The 15,305-nt window shown below is 35.3% G+C and overlaps 1 long non-coding RNA gene across 1 annotated transcript in view; it reads left to right on the top strand.

Annotated features, from left to right (window-relative positions):
* The window catches only part of LOC139073717 (uncharacterized), a 62,809-nt gene extending 48,405 nt beyond the window's left edge, over positions 1-14,404 (top strand). The window contains exon 5 of the long non-coding RNA XR_011522699.1: positions 14,116-14,404. This is a non-coding gene — a long non-coding RNA (uncharacterized lncRNA). The remainder of the gene's footprint in view (positions 1-14,115) is intronic.
* Positions 14,405-15,305: the final 901 nt, after the last annotated feature.

Consider the following 15,305-nt stretch of genomic DNA (forward strand, 5'->3'; position numbering starts at 1 on the left):
TTCAATAAGGAAAAGGAAATATTAATAGGGACTCTCCAGTAATTAAATCATCTAATTGTGAAAAGTTTGGGTGTACTTTATTGTAAGCACACCTTTGTTCACTACACAATTCCTTCTTGGTTAACTCCCCTGGGAAATACAGCTTGAGCAATTGCTCATGAAGCTTCTGTAGAATTTGTACCAGAACAATTTGGCCCTTCAGGTACTTTACTATTGAAGATGTGGCACTTAGCTCAGTGGAAGAAAAAGTTAAATCTAAGACTTTGGTGAACATAAGGAAAATGGCAGTATTCTCAATCTTGGTATAAGACAAGCTGATTCCTTCTCAGTCTTCCAAGATACATTTGCATGCTCCAAATAATGTCTTGAAAGGGCAGATGATAAATTCTTTATACATGTAATTCTTATATTCTAAGGGAAGGGGTATCTGTTACGGTATTTCCAAGGATTTTTAATGGATACACATTTGTTGGAAAGGAGTGTACCACTGTCATTCAGTTTGGCACCACTGGGTATATTAAAGCTAATGACTACTAATTAATGAGTATTCAGAGCCTCCTTGAAAAGAGGCAAGAAAAAGAGCTCTTGTCTCTCGGCTGAAGGGCTTTTCAATGAGGGGACACCCATGAATAACTGCTCACAAGATGTTTCCAATTTCCAACTAATACTAGAATGAACATAATGCCTACAGCATAGTACATTCTCAGTAGACTTTTGACATATGAAGGATAAATGCCTGCCCCCTTGTCAGCCAACAGGCTTTTTATATTTAATTTTTCCTTCAATGGCCCTCCAACAGTTTACCAGTATTTTGTCTTTAAGACTATCTTCTGCTGAGGAATTAGTGTTGTATTCGAATCCTTTAATTTGTTCATACCTGTACTACAAGGGAAACCCAAGATGCACCCACACCCAGATTTTGGCACCCAATGAAAGAAAGACGTCCGTTTCTTATCCAGGCTGCTTGTTGGAAGATTTATTTCTTTATTGTTGGAAGGTTTTCTCCTTGTTGGAAGGTTTTTAGAGGATAGAAAGGCAAATAAAACTAAGTGATTCTGAGTTTATGTTTATTTTTCTTAAAAGAACATAAGATAGTAGTATGACAAGTTTAGATTTTTGAAGGGCCATGATAATGATAATATCTCCAATTCCCACCAGCTCTTTTGTTGGTCCTCTATTTGCAGGGTTACCCCAAGATTCATTTTAATGTAGTCACGAGGGTCTGTAAGCCAGATTGCAGAATGCGATAGTGGACGGGATGTGAAAAAGTAGAGGGAGAGAGTATACACAAGTCTTCCAAGGCGCTTATCAGCAAACAGGACTGTGATGAAGCTTGGGGGTACATGAGGCAGATTGAGGTCCACATGATTCAGCTGCTAGAGTCCTTCCATCTATGACTCCACCATCTTTACTACACGGGCAATTATTTTTTCTAATATCTTACTAGCATTCAAGCCACCTCCCCCTCCTTTTTTTATTATGGAAGATACTTGACCACATTTGTCTAGGAAGACAACAGATACAAGGAATAATATATGACAGAGAGAAAATAATTGACAGAACAAAATACCTGCAAAGGCAGAAGAACCAAGATAGATTCAGGCCCAGGAAGGGGAGAAAGACTTCTCTTCTATTGTAACAAGAAGGAAAATGTAAGAAAAAGGAAAACAATGGACCATATTCTTTAAGTTTGTAGCATTTTTTAAGGACGTTAAGAACATCCCATTGGATAAGTCTCAGTTTCCTTTGCTGAATAGCAAGCGAGATAATCTGCTGAGAGTGGGTGGAAAAAGGTGGTCTCCAGAGATTTGCAACTATTGCAGAGGTTTGAATAATTGCTTTGGAGAATGTGAAAGTGAGCTGACTAAGGAAACAAAGATTATCGGGAATGTTTGAACGGCACACATTTGCAGAAAATAATGAGATATTAAACTATCAGAATAGGAGGCTCAGGAAATGGAATACTTGAAATTTAAACATTCAGAGATAGAATACTTCTAATAATGATAAGATCCAGAATGTGGCCCCAGCAAGGGGTTATTGATATGGAAGAAAAGTCGTTAAGGATGAAGAGATAAAGGAATTGACTGACGTCTTGTTGGATATATTATTCATACCGATTTTGAAATACCATTGGCATAGCTTTTTCAGTGCCCAATCACATTTATGATTTGATTGCATGGTAAGCAGTCTCCAAGGTGGACCCAGTGATTCCCATTCCTGGGATTCATTTGGTGTTCCTTTGTGTGGTCCCTTCCTACACTGACCATTGTAGATCTGTTTTACCATTATAATATTGTAGAAATGACACAAGTTATGTGCAAATCTTTCAAGGAGATCCATAGTAAAGAGGACCAAAAATCTTGCATAGTAAATGAAGAGACCTTCAGGTCCAAATGATTCTGGGAATATAACTTAAGAGGCTAGGCTGTAAAGACACTTGGCTCTCATCTTTTTCCTCTTGGGTCACTTGTTCTGAAGGAAGCTACCATGTTGTGAGGACATAGGGTACCAATCCCAGGGGACGACTCTAAACACTTCTGCCCATTGCGTCTTGATATTAGAGTCACCAAGGAAAACACAACCAGTCAAGGACTGGATGGAACAAAGTTTTAATAACGTAGAGAAGAGGCAGCAAGATCAGCTTCATGCTGCAGTGGAAGGACCCTCTCCTCACCCCCCTAAGGACAGATATAGCAGTGGAGTTTGCTAGGTGTCACAAGATGCACATGGTTTAAGCAGAGACAAAAGAGTACTCACTGAGTGTGAAGCAAGGAAAGATATTCCCACGCAAGGTGATAAACCCATCACAGGCTGTATGGGCTCCTGATCTCTTGCTAAAGAGGTGTTTCAGAACCAAAGCTCATTCTTTATGTGACTGAGTAGGGGTCAAAAAAGACTGCATGCACAAGACTTCCTTTCCCAATAATAATAGGCAAACCTTTGGATGCTTGCAGTCCTGGCCAACATCTTGACTACAACTTCATCAGAGATGCTGAGTCAGAACCACCACGCTAAGCTCCTGCTGGATTCCTGACCCACAGTAACAGCGTGATGTAACACATGTTTATTGTTACTTTAAGCCACTAAATTTTGAGGTAATTTATCATTTAGTGACAGATAACTACAAGAATTTGACTGAATGGTGGATGAGAGAGAATATGATGGATCAAGTAGGCTTAAAATTCCATGGATAACTATCACTTTCTAAGATCTATGAAAAATTCTGTCTCAGTTGTTGAGGTAAAGAGGTTTCTCATGTTAGGAAGAGTAAGTGTTTTATGATTCTGTAAATCTGAACAATGACCAAGGAAGACATTTTTTTACAGTTACTTGCAATTTCGTACAGGTTGAAATGATTATGTGGTTATGATCTGTGATGCAGAATTAGGGACCAATGATCATTCTTTCCTCTATGTGTTAGAGTTGACAAAATTCACTTCTTCAGAGGCAAGTCTGAGTTTACTGGATAGGGCATACTTGGTTCATCCGTTTTAAGAGACGCAATAATTTTCTGTTTATTTGTGTGTCCTTGTGCAATAACTTAGATTTATTAAAAAGTGTTAGTCTAGTCTTATACCTTGATTATTTAAATATTGAAAAAAAAAATCTTTGCGTGTTACTAGTCTACCAGCAAGGAAAGATAATAGAATTTAAGCTACTTGTCAAGGATATTGACTTTGAGGTAAATATTAACCAGTTTTTAAAAATTTTATATAATATAAAAATTATTTATGAGTGGTTATCTGAGGATTCCTTCAGATGCGTGTGTATTTTCTGATTTGGGGATCAGAAATGCCTTTGAAATCTAATGAATATTATGAAATTTCTTGAGAAAGTTTACAGATACTTTTATAAAATTTTTATTATAAATTCAGGCATCAGGAACATTTGGTGGTCTAGTGAAGCTTGATTTAAAATTTCTGCTTTTGATAGTTTAAATCTAACCTTGTGTTGAGCCGGTTTCCAAACATTCCTGAAGTATTTACTGAAAACGCAGCTCCTTGTCCCTACCTCAGACCAAGTGTTTCAAAATCTTCAAAAGAGGATCTTTTAAATCCATATATTTTACTATATTCATGGTGATTCTTATGATTAACAAAGTTTTGGAAATACTTGGTGATCCAGACTGTCAAAGAACCATGTCAGACCATGACAGTTCAATCTTTGATAGAAATTACTTAGGCCTGATATTAACCTATATCAATAGATATTATCATACAAAATTTTATGAAAAGTGTTTGCATAAGTATGTCTATGAATGTATTATGCTTTATAAAAAACCATTTCAGACTTAGTAGCATAAAACAATGATCATTTTAGTATATTTACTATGAGTTATTAGTCTGGATATAAGCACAGTGGAGCTGGCTTGTCCTGCTCTTTAATACTTCAGACTCTATCTGGGAAGACCTAAATAATCAGGGTAACTAAAATAGTTAAGAGCTGGAAAGATCTGGAAGGCTTTTCTCTCCTTTCTGTGATATTTGGTTTCATATGACTCAAAGAATGAGCTCAGCTGGAATATTGGCTGGAGTGCCCACATGAAATCTGTGACTTTTTGTTCCTCAAAGCATGGTGGTCTCAGGGTGGTCATGTGTCTTACATGGTGGCTCAGGGCTCCAAGAGGGAGCATTCCACTGAATAAGGCATAATTTGCATGGCGTCTTCTGACACAGCCTTGGAAAATCATGCATCATTATCTCTGCCATACGCTATTAGTTACAAGTAATTTAAAGCCAGTCCATATTCAGTGTTAGGGGAATTAGACTCACCTCTTAACAGGAGGTGTGTCAAAGAATCTGAAGTCATCTTTAAAACCAACGAAGTGGTATAGTGTGTTCGAATTCTCCAGAGAAAGAGAACTGAAAGGAGATGTCATTCATATATTTTCATTCATTCATGTATGTATATATGAATGAAAGGAGATTTATTGGGAAGAATTGGCTTATATGATTCCGGAGACTGAGAAGTCCCACAGTCTGCTGTCTGCAAGCTGGAGATCCAGGAAAGCTGATGGTGTAATTCAGTCTGAGTCCAAAGACCTGAGAATCATATGAGCCGCTAGTGTAAATCCCAAAGTGAGGTCAGGAGAAGATGACATGAAATACCCCAGCTCAAGCTGTGAGGCAGGAAAAAAGGGGCAAAAATGTCCTTCCTCCAAATTTTGTTCAATTGAGGCACTAATTGGCTTGGCTGATGGCCACCCACATTAGGGAGGGCAATTTACTTTACTGATTCTACCGATTCAAATGCTAATCTCATCCATAAACACCTCACAGACACGTGAAGAAATAATATTTAATCTGGGCATCCCATGATCAGTGAAACTGACACAAAGTTATTCATTTCAAGCAGTATCTTGTTTATTTCTTTTACTTTCAATTATATAGTACAGTATCAACTATAGCCACCATGTTTTACATTAGATCTTCAGACCTTATTCATCTTATTCCTATCATAGCTGAAAATTTGTTATACCCTTTTATCAACCTCTCTCTACTTTCCCTCCCTCACCTGCCCCTGGCTACCACTTTTCTATTCTCTGTTTCTGACTTTTTGATTTATTTTTCAGATTCCACATCTAAGTGATATCATGTAGCATTTGTCTTTCTCTGTCCCTCGAGGACTATCAAGGTCCATCCATGTTATTGTAAATGACAGGATTTCCTTCTTTCTTGCAGCTGAATACTCATGATTGAATAATATCTCTTTATATATATATGTACAACATCTTCTTTATCTAGCCATGGGTTGATGGACACTTAGGTTTCCATATCATGGCCATTATGAATAATGATACAATGAATATGGGAGTGCAGATATTTCTTTGATTTCTTGTTTTCATTTCTAGGAGTGGGATTGCTGGATCATACTATAGTTCTATTTTTAAGTTTTTGAGGAATGTCCTTGCAGTTTTCCATAATGAATGCATCAATTTCCATTCCGACCAACAGTGTATGAGAGTTCCCTTTACTCCACATCCCCACCAACATGTTGTCTCTTGTCTTTTTGATAATAGACATTTTAACATGTGTGAGGTGATATCTCATTGTGGTTTAGATTTGTATTTCCCTGATGATTGGTGATGTTGAGCACCTTTTCATGTACCTGTTGGTTATTTGTATGTCTTCTTTGGAAAAATGTCTATTCATTTCCTTTGCGTATTTTTTAATAAAATTGTTTGGGATTTTTTTGCTATTGAGTTGTATGAGGTCTTTATATATTTTGGATATTAACCCATTACCAGATATATGATTTGCAAATGGTTTTTCCCATTTGGTAGGTTGCCTTTTCATTTTGTTGATTGTTTCCTTTGCTGTGCAGAAGCTTTTAGTCTGAAGTAGTTCTACTTGTTCATTTTTGCTTTTGTGGCCTTTGCTTTTGGTATCAAATTCAAAAAATTGTTGCCAAGACCAATCCCAAGGAGCTTACCGTGTATGTTTTCTTCTAGGAGTTTTATGATTTCACATTTTACATTCAAGTCTTTAATCCATTTTGAGTTGATTTGTGTTTGGTATAGGACAAGGGGTCAAGTTTCTTTATTTTGCTTGTGGCCATCCAGTGATCCCAATACCATTTATTTAAGAAAATATCTTTTACCCATTGCATATTCTTGGCTCCTCTGTCTTAAATTAATTGACCATACGTGCATGGGTTTGATTCTGGGCTTTCTATTTTGTGCTTTTCTTATTATTGATTTCTACTAGAGTTTACTACCTAGATGAAATGGATAAATTCCATGAAAAACATTGAGTTGTGTGACAAAACTTTCACAAGTAGAAATAGACAATCTGAATAGGCTTGTATCTACTAAAGAAATTAAATCAATAATTAATAACCTTTCAAAATAGAAAGCACCAGGCTTAAATGAGTTCATTGGTGGATTCTACCTAACATTTATGGAAGAAATTATACCAATGCTCTACAGTCCCATTCAGAAGACAGAAGTAGAGGGAATATTTCCTAGTTCACTTCCTGGGAGACCAAAGTGGTTACAGTTTTCAGGAAAGAATACAAAAGAAGAAAGTGTTCCACAGAGAGGTAATTCTGGAGATCTGAAAAGTCTCATCCTAAAACAGTCAACAGAGTACTGATCAGCATGGGAGGAACCTACCTGAGCCCAGGTAGTTAATCCCAAAAGAATTAGATGGAACAATACTCAGTGGGAAGACTGCCTATTCTCTCCAGCCAGACTGGAAAATCTTATCATTCATAGGACATAGTTGAGAGAACTGAATGTGATCTAAGCAGCAGGGATAAATCAGCCCTAAATAATGCTTATTTTGGGCCTCACAAGTCTAAAACAGAAGACCCAAAAGGATCAAGCCCTTTCAAAGCAATTAAACTGTTTTCCAGAAAAACAACCTCAAGCATATTTGTAGGAACACAAAAATATCAAGCACCCAGTAAGAGAGACTTTACAATGGCTAGCATCCAATAAAAATTACTGAGTATACAAAGAAACAGGAAAATATGAGCTGTAGTGAAGAGAAAAGTATCAATCAAAAGTAACCCAGAATGAATTCAGAGGTTAGAATTAGCAGACAATAACATTAAACAATTGTTGTAACTGTATTCAATTTGTGTAAAAGATTTAATAGAGGCATGTAAGACACAAATAAATAAAAACCCAAATTTAAAATAATTGTAAAAATTATAATATTGATTATGAAGCATATATTGGATGGGATTTATAGCAGATTAGACATTGTATAAGAGAAGATTAGTGAATTTGAAGATATAGCAATAGAAACCATCCAAGATGAAACACAAAAGAAAAAAAAAGATAAATAAAGATGTATACTATATACCCTGAAGGAACCACTAAAATAACAAATCATAGAGATATAATTAATAAACCAACAATGGAGATAAAACAGAATCACACATGCATGCACACATAAACTCAATGTAAATAAGGCAGAAAAAGAAGAAAAAAGGGCAAATAGAAAAAATTTAAAAATAACTAGATGACTATCTTAACCTAGCAGTATCAGCAATCACGTTAAATGATCTAAACGTACCAGTTAAAAGGCAGAGATTATTAACTGGATTTAAAAGCAACACCTAGCTATATGTTTCTTATGAGAAATACACTTTAAATATAAACACATAGATAAGTTAAAAGTAAAAGGACCAAAAAGTGATACCAGGTTAACATTCATCCAAAGAGCACTGGAGTAGCTGTATTAATGTCAGCCAAAGTGGGTTACAGAGAAAATACTATTACTTGAGATATAGAATGTCATTGCATAATTGTAAGAGGTCAATTCATTAAGAAAGCAGAATACTCTTAAATGTTTATGCACCTAATAAAAGAGCTTCAAAATACATGAGGGGAAAATTGATAGAAGTACAAGAAGAAAGAGATAATTCCATGATTAAAATCAGAGATTTCAATAGTCTCCCCTCAATAATTGATAACTTAAGGAGACAGAAAAACAGGAAGGATGTAAAAGTCGTGAACAACACTATCAAGTAAATTGACCTGAGTGACAATTTTAGAATGCTGTAACCAAAAACAACAGACTGCATATTGTATCCAAATATGCACGGAACATTGACCAAGATCAATTATACAAGTCTCAATGAACTTAAAGGATTTGTCAAACAGAGTATGTTCTCGTACCACAATGGAACTAAATTAGATATTAATAATAGAAAGATACCTGGAAAAAATCCCAAAATATTTGGAAACTAAAAACATACATCTAGGGGCTGGCCCCGTGGCCGAGTGGTTAAGTTCGCGTGCTCCGCTGCAGGCGGCCCAGTGTTTCGTTGGTTCCAATCCTGGGCGCGGACATGGCACTGCTCATCAAACCACGCTGAGGCAGCGTCCCACATGCCACAACTAGAAGGACCCACAACAAAGAATATACAACTATGTACTGGGGGGCTTTGGGGAGAAAAAGGAAAAAAGTAAAATCTTTAAAAAAAAAAAAATACTTCTAAATAACCTGTGGATCAAAGAGTAAACCAAAAGTTAATTCCAAAAGATTTTAAACTGAATGAAAATGAAATCACAGCATATCCGAATTTTTGGATGCCACTAAAGGAATACATAGGGAGAAATGTATAGCACTAAATGGCTATATTAGAAAATAAGAAGGTCTCAAGTAAGTGACAGCCACTTCTACCTTAAGAAATTAAGGGATAAAAAAGTAAATGAAATCCAATGTAGATGAAAGGAATTAATAAGGATCAGAGAGAAAATCAGTAAAGTAGAGAACAAAAACAAAAAAGATAAATTCAGTAAATCCAAAAACTAGACCCTTGAGAAAGTCAATAAAATTGATAGAATCTATCCAGACTGATCAGGAAGAAAAGGAAGAAGAAACAGATTACTGAAGGAAAAAGAAAGATGATATCATGACAAAGTCAACAGACGTTAAAAGAATAATAAAAATATTATGAACAATGTTTTTGCCAATAATTCAGATGAAATGGATAAACTCCTTGAAAGACAATAGTAACAATGTTTTCTCTACAAGGAATGGATAACCTGAACATCCCTTTCATCCATAAAAGACATTGAATTTAGAGTTAAAAGCCTTCCCACAAAGACAACTCCAGGACTGTATGCATTTATTGATGTATTCTATGAAGCATTTAAGGAAGAAATGATATCAAATCTATACAAATTCTTATAGAAATTGAAAAACACCACCATTAGTCATTAGGGAAGTGACCAATTCCAACCACAATGAGATACTACTTGCTATGGACTGAATGTTCGTGTCCCCCTTAAATTCATATATTGAAGCCCCTAACCCCGGGGTGATGGTATTTGGAGGTGGGGCCTTAGGTAGGCAGTTAGATCATAAGGGAGGAGCTTTCATGATGGGATTAGTGCCCTTGTAAGAAGAGATGGGCCATGTAAAGATATAGCCAGAAGACAGCCATCTACAAACTAGGAAGAGAATTCTCACTAGGAACTGAACTGGTTGCCATCTTGATCTTGGACTTCTTGGCCTCCAAAACTATGAGAAATAAGCATTTGCTGTTTAAGCCACCAGTCTATGGTGTTTGTTTTATACTCCTAACTGACTAAGACACCACTACACACAAAATAGAATGGCTAAAATCAGAAACACTGATGAAACCAGTGTTGGTGAGAAGGTGGTTGATTGATATTTAAAATGACAGAACAACTTCAGAAAATGGTTTGGCAGAGTTTCTTAAAATGTTATACATACACTTACTGTATGATTCAGACATTCCACTCCGAGGTATTTACCCAAGAGACATGAAAGCATATATTTATACAAAAACTTCTGCACAAATGTTCATAGCACCTATATTTGTAATAATCAAAAACTGGAAAAAAAAGTCTTAAACAGGTGAATGTATTAAGAAACTGTGATATGTCGATATAGAAGAATATTAAACAATATAATTGAAGTGGCTATCAATATACACAATCACATTATCACACTGAGTCAAAGTAGGTAGACACATAATACATACTATATGATTCCAATTATACAGAATTCTAGAAAATAAAACTAACCTATAGTTTCAGAAAGCACATCAGTGTTTGCCTGGGAATAGGATAGGACACATTAGGGGGCAAGGGTGAGAGATTACACAGGGGCTTGAGGAAGCTTCTGTGTGACGGATGTACTCAGTTTGGTTTTGATGAAGCCTTAATATTTGTATATGCGGGTTGCTCGTCTTTTCGTGTACAGGGCCAATATTTTCTTCAAAACTACTACGTTATGTAGAGGGTCATGGATGTCCCTTCTTAATGACAAAATGACTATATTTAAAGTTCTCTAAATGGCAAATGACTTAGTAGCTAATGTTAAATTTTTTCTATTCTCACTAATAGAAATTTTTTAAAATATCATATTTTAATGCTATTTTATACTACTAGTGAATTTTTTGACTGATAAAAACACTATAAAATTACAAGTTATGCATTTGTATTTGAATGGAGTAACGAATTTCTTTGGAATGGCTTAAAATTGAGAAAAAACATTAAACGAGTGAGTCTGAATTGCCCAATGAGAAGGATGGTTTAATAGCTATTCAGTGAGAACCATGTTCAAAATAATACATTAAAGGAATACTGGTTCTTATTATAATAATTTAGTATTCATCAGAAATGAAAAATAGAATAATTTGATACTTTGGAATCTATAATAATTCAATGATTATAACATACTGACTTTCTATAAATAGAACATATCAAGAAGTGCCACAGAGTTATCTGTTAATATGCAAAAACTGATTAAAAGTAATGGGAAATGCTTTTCATTAAAAATATATAATGAATTTTATCCATCCTGTGAACGTTTTTGTGGTTTTATTTTTTTAGGCACTATAAAAAACATTTATTTGATCATTTTAATTTATTCAGTGTGTCAAAAAAAGAACATTGTCTAACTACTTTCAAAATCATGTTTGACACTCGGACTTAATGCATTATATGCTTCAGGATGATCCAGCTGTCAACAAGATATTTAAAAAATTAAAAGTAATATATGTGTTCCAAAGGCAAAAGCATCTAATCTTCCTTTGGCTATAAAAGGAAGAAATAATGCTAATTCTTGAAGATTGCTAGAATATGATCTATTCTTATTTAAATAGAAAATATATGTGATACATTTTACTAAAATAATTAAATTCTATATGAAGAAATATTTCCTAGCAAAAGTCCTTCTGTCTTGTAATCAACTACTAAGATGTTTTCTGATAAACACAGGGCTAATTGAAGGTTGATTGTTCACTGTTTATCTTAAAAGTTCAATGCTTTAATAACCAAACTCGTTAGTTTTAGACTGTTTACACAGCATCTTCTCATTTGAACTCATCTATTTCTGTTAATAATGTTAACTTTCTTCCAGAAACTCAGTCTCATAATACAGAGTTCTACTCCTTTTAGTTCATTCTCTGTCTTCTGTTAGTGGCACCATCACTGAGCTCCCCGTTTCACTCACTTTGGGGTCACCCATATTCAGCCAATTGTATCAGTCATACCGCATCAGGCCACTGCTGACCTTATGACTCCCCAGCTGAAACCATTTAAATGCATAATCCAATATCTATGAGACAGAGTCCAAAATTCTCACTGGGATTAAGGCTTTCTAAGATCGTCTCTCTGGAAATTGTCAAGACCTTCAAAGGGTTCACATTCCTGGCTAATGGCAGAAAAATCCTCCATTGACAAGATTATCTGTGTCTCTGCTCATTGCCTCATCTGCTCTCAGAAGAGCCAGCCTGAAGTGGCTAGAGTCTTTTCTCTTAGCAATTTTGTGAAGGCTCCAAGACATCAGTGTATTTGAATATCCTGGTCTTTTGCTAAAGTGGCTCCAATTTCAGCGAATGAATGATGTGAATCCCCAAAAACAATTAGAAGACTGTTCTGCTGCCACCTATTTATTTATTAGAGCTACTAGTGTCAGTTACTATCCTTAGTATTTACATAGATCATTTTATTTCATCCTCTTTGCCTTTAAGTAAATTCCAATTATGATCTTTGGAAAAAATGATGGTTTAGAAACTTTAAGTAACATGTCCAAGATCACAAATCTAGGTAGTGATGGAGCCAAGATGGGAATCTGTATGTCAAGCTCTAGAGCACTTCTCTTCCACGTTATTCCACATACATATTTCTATCTTTGTCATTCCACATTCCAAAATGCATCAGGTAATATGTTGGAAAATATATAACAATATGGCTAGGACCTTAACAACACCACCAACAAAAACTGTGGCTAATGGTTTGGTATTATCTGTCCCTCGAGAAAAGTTTATCCAAAAATTACATTTTATCTGACCATATAAGATGGCAAAAAATAGGAATGTTCTAATTATAATGGTTTCTCATTTTCTCTTATTCTTTCATGTTCCTTGTGCTTGTGTGACCATTGTTGTGGTTCTACATTTTCCACCAGAGGCCATGAGTCAACTGAATGCTCAAGCATAGATTTGGAATTAAGATTGCTTTCCCTTCGTTATTGCAAAAGAAGTTGCTTTAGCTGTGGAATGGATATACAATTTCTTCCCAAGCACCAATCAGAAAAAGTATAATGCAAATCTTTCTTCCATGAGGGATAATTGTGCTTTCTTCATCATGTTCTTAAATCTAACTTCTTTCTATCTTTTCCTTGACCATCATGATAAGTTTTAATTCTTTTGTCTATTATCTAAGTTATTTCACTACCTCTTAATTGGTCTTCCATCTTTAGTCTTCCTTTAGTATTTTGTACGCATGACACCAACCAAAACTTTTATTATTTTCCTGAGGAAGATCTACCCTGAGCTAACATCTATTGCCAATCTTCCTTTTTTTTGCTTGAGGAAGATAAGCCTTGAGCTAACATCTTTGCCAATCTTCCTCTATTCTGTGTGTGGATTGCTGCCACAGCATGGTTGACAGGACAAGTGGTGTAGGTCTGTGCCTGGGGTCTACAGCCATGAACCCAGGTTGCTGAAGTGGATTGTGCTGAACTTAACCACTGCATCATGGGGCCGGCCCCCAACCAAAACTTTTTAAACAGTTTGTCATGCCACCCCTTCTCCCAAAACATCCATGAGTCCTTATTGTCTCCTCCTGGAGGGTAAGTGGCATTTAACATTTATTTTTCTGTCCAGACTGACAAAAAATGCAAGAGCATTCTCATGCTTGTCTTTGTACATATATACTTTTAAATGAACAAATCATAAATGAATGAGTAACGAAAATGTCTCATATAGTAGAAACATCACATATCAAGTGCAAGTGGTATTTAATTATCCTTTTACATTTTTCAAATACTGGTATGACTAATTCAAGGGAATCAATTCAAATCTCCCTAGTGGATGAAACTTGAATTTGTTATGTATTTTCATAAGGTATGGACACTGTCATAACGTGCAATTGGGAGATTCGCATACCAAAAGCACACTTGTTGAGATTTTAAACTATGCCCACAAATCTTTGATAGTAATCCCTTCCAAAAGTCCTGCCTAATTCCTCTCCCCTTATGAGTGCATTGGCCTTTGTGATTTGCTTCTCTTTGAATGAATAAATTATGGAGAAGGTGACAGCGAGTGTGAGTGACCTCTAAGAAGACATAAAAGGCATTGTGGTTTCCTCCTTACTCTTTCTTGGTTCGCTCACTCTAGGTAAAGCCAGCCTCTGTGTTATGAGGACACTCCAGCAGTCCTATGGAGAGGATCATGAGGAGGGAAACCAAGATCTCCAGAGGAACAGACACCCCCTGACAACATCCAGGGGAGTAAGCTGGGAAGCAGATTACCTGGTCTTGGTCAAGACTTCGTATGACTGCAATCCTGGCCAGCACCTTCACTGCAACTTCATGAAAGATCCTAGACCAGAACCATCCAGTTAAGCTGTCCTGTTTTTCCAACCCATGGAAATAATGAGAAAATAAATGTTTGTTGTTTTAGGTCATTCTATTTTGGAATGATTTATCATATAATAATCAATAACTAATACAGTACCAGGGGCAGGTTTTAATTTGGAATGAGTGTATAGGAAAATATAAAGAATATGGTCAGAAAAATTTATCTTTTATCCTTTATTTTTTTTATATATAGAAATTAATAGGCATTATGTGGAGAAAATAGGAACACTTTTCATGGGGTATTTGGGTTGCAAAGTCAGAAAATATAACTCACACTTATGTCATCATCGTTATAATTCTTACCAAATACTATTAAAAATAAACTATTTCAAATAGTACTCTTGTATTCAATGACTTTTATAAAGCCATTGAATAACATATCCCAGCTCTTAGGAACTCACAGAATATAGCAATCTCTACTCCATAAGTATTCTCTGTGTAATGTTTTACTTCTTTCTTTCGTTTATTTTTATAATAGAAAATCTATATTCCAAATTACTTATCCATTGTGTATTATATTTTCACCAATGAGATATATGTTTTGATAGTGCTTATAAAGTTGTATAGAATAGCTGTTCAATCAATACTACAATTGGTTTGCAAAGCATGTAGGCAAAGCTCAAATGCCACACTTTTTCTCTTTTTTAAAATTGATTTTATATTAGATATTTTATTTTATTCTATATTGTGTCAGGTAATGACAAAACAATTTCTTAGAATATGGAAAAATTTTTAGAATTTGCACAATAACTTTGTAAAAAGTGAGTAAAGCCGACAAATAAGATGTACTCTTTAGGAAACAGGCTGTTTAATGTGCTTATTTATAAAAATAGCTATCAACTGTGTTTCTATATTCCAAGTACTTTTGCCCGGATAATAAAACAAAATAACTAAGCTTTTTGTAGAGAGGATGCAAATGAAATAATTTTTATATTCTTTTCCAATACT

The sequence above is a fragment of the Equus przewalskii genome, chromosome 9, assembly GCF_037783145.1.
Source record: "Equus przewalskii isolate Varuska chromosome 9, EquPr2, whole genome shotgun sequence".
In the NCBI taxonomy this organism is placed as follows: domain Eukaryota; kingdom Metazoa; phylum Chordata; class Mammalia; order Perissodactyla; family Equidae; genus Equus; species Equus przewalskii.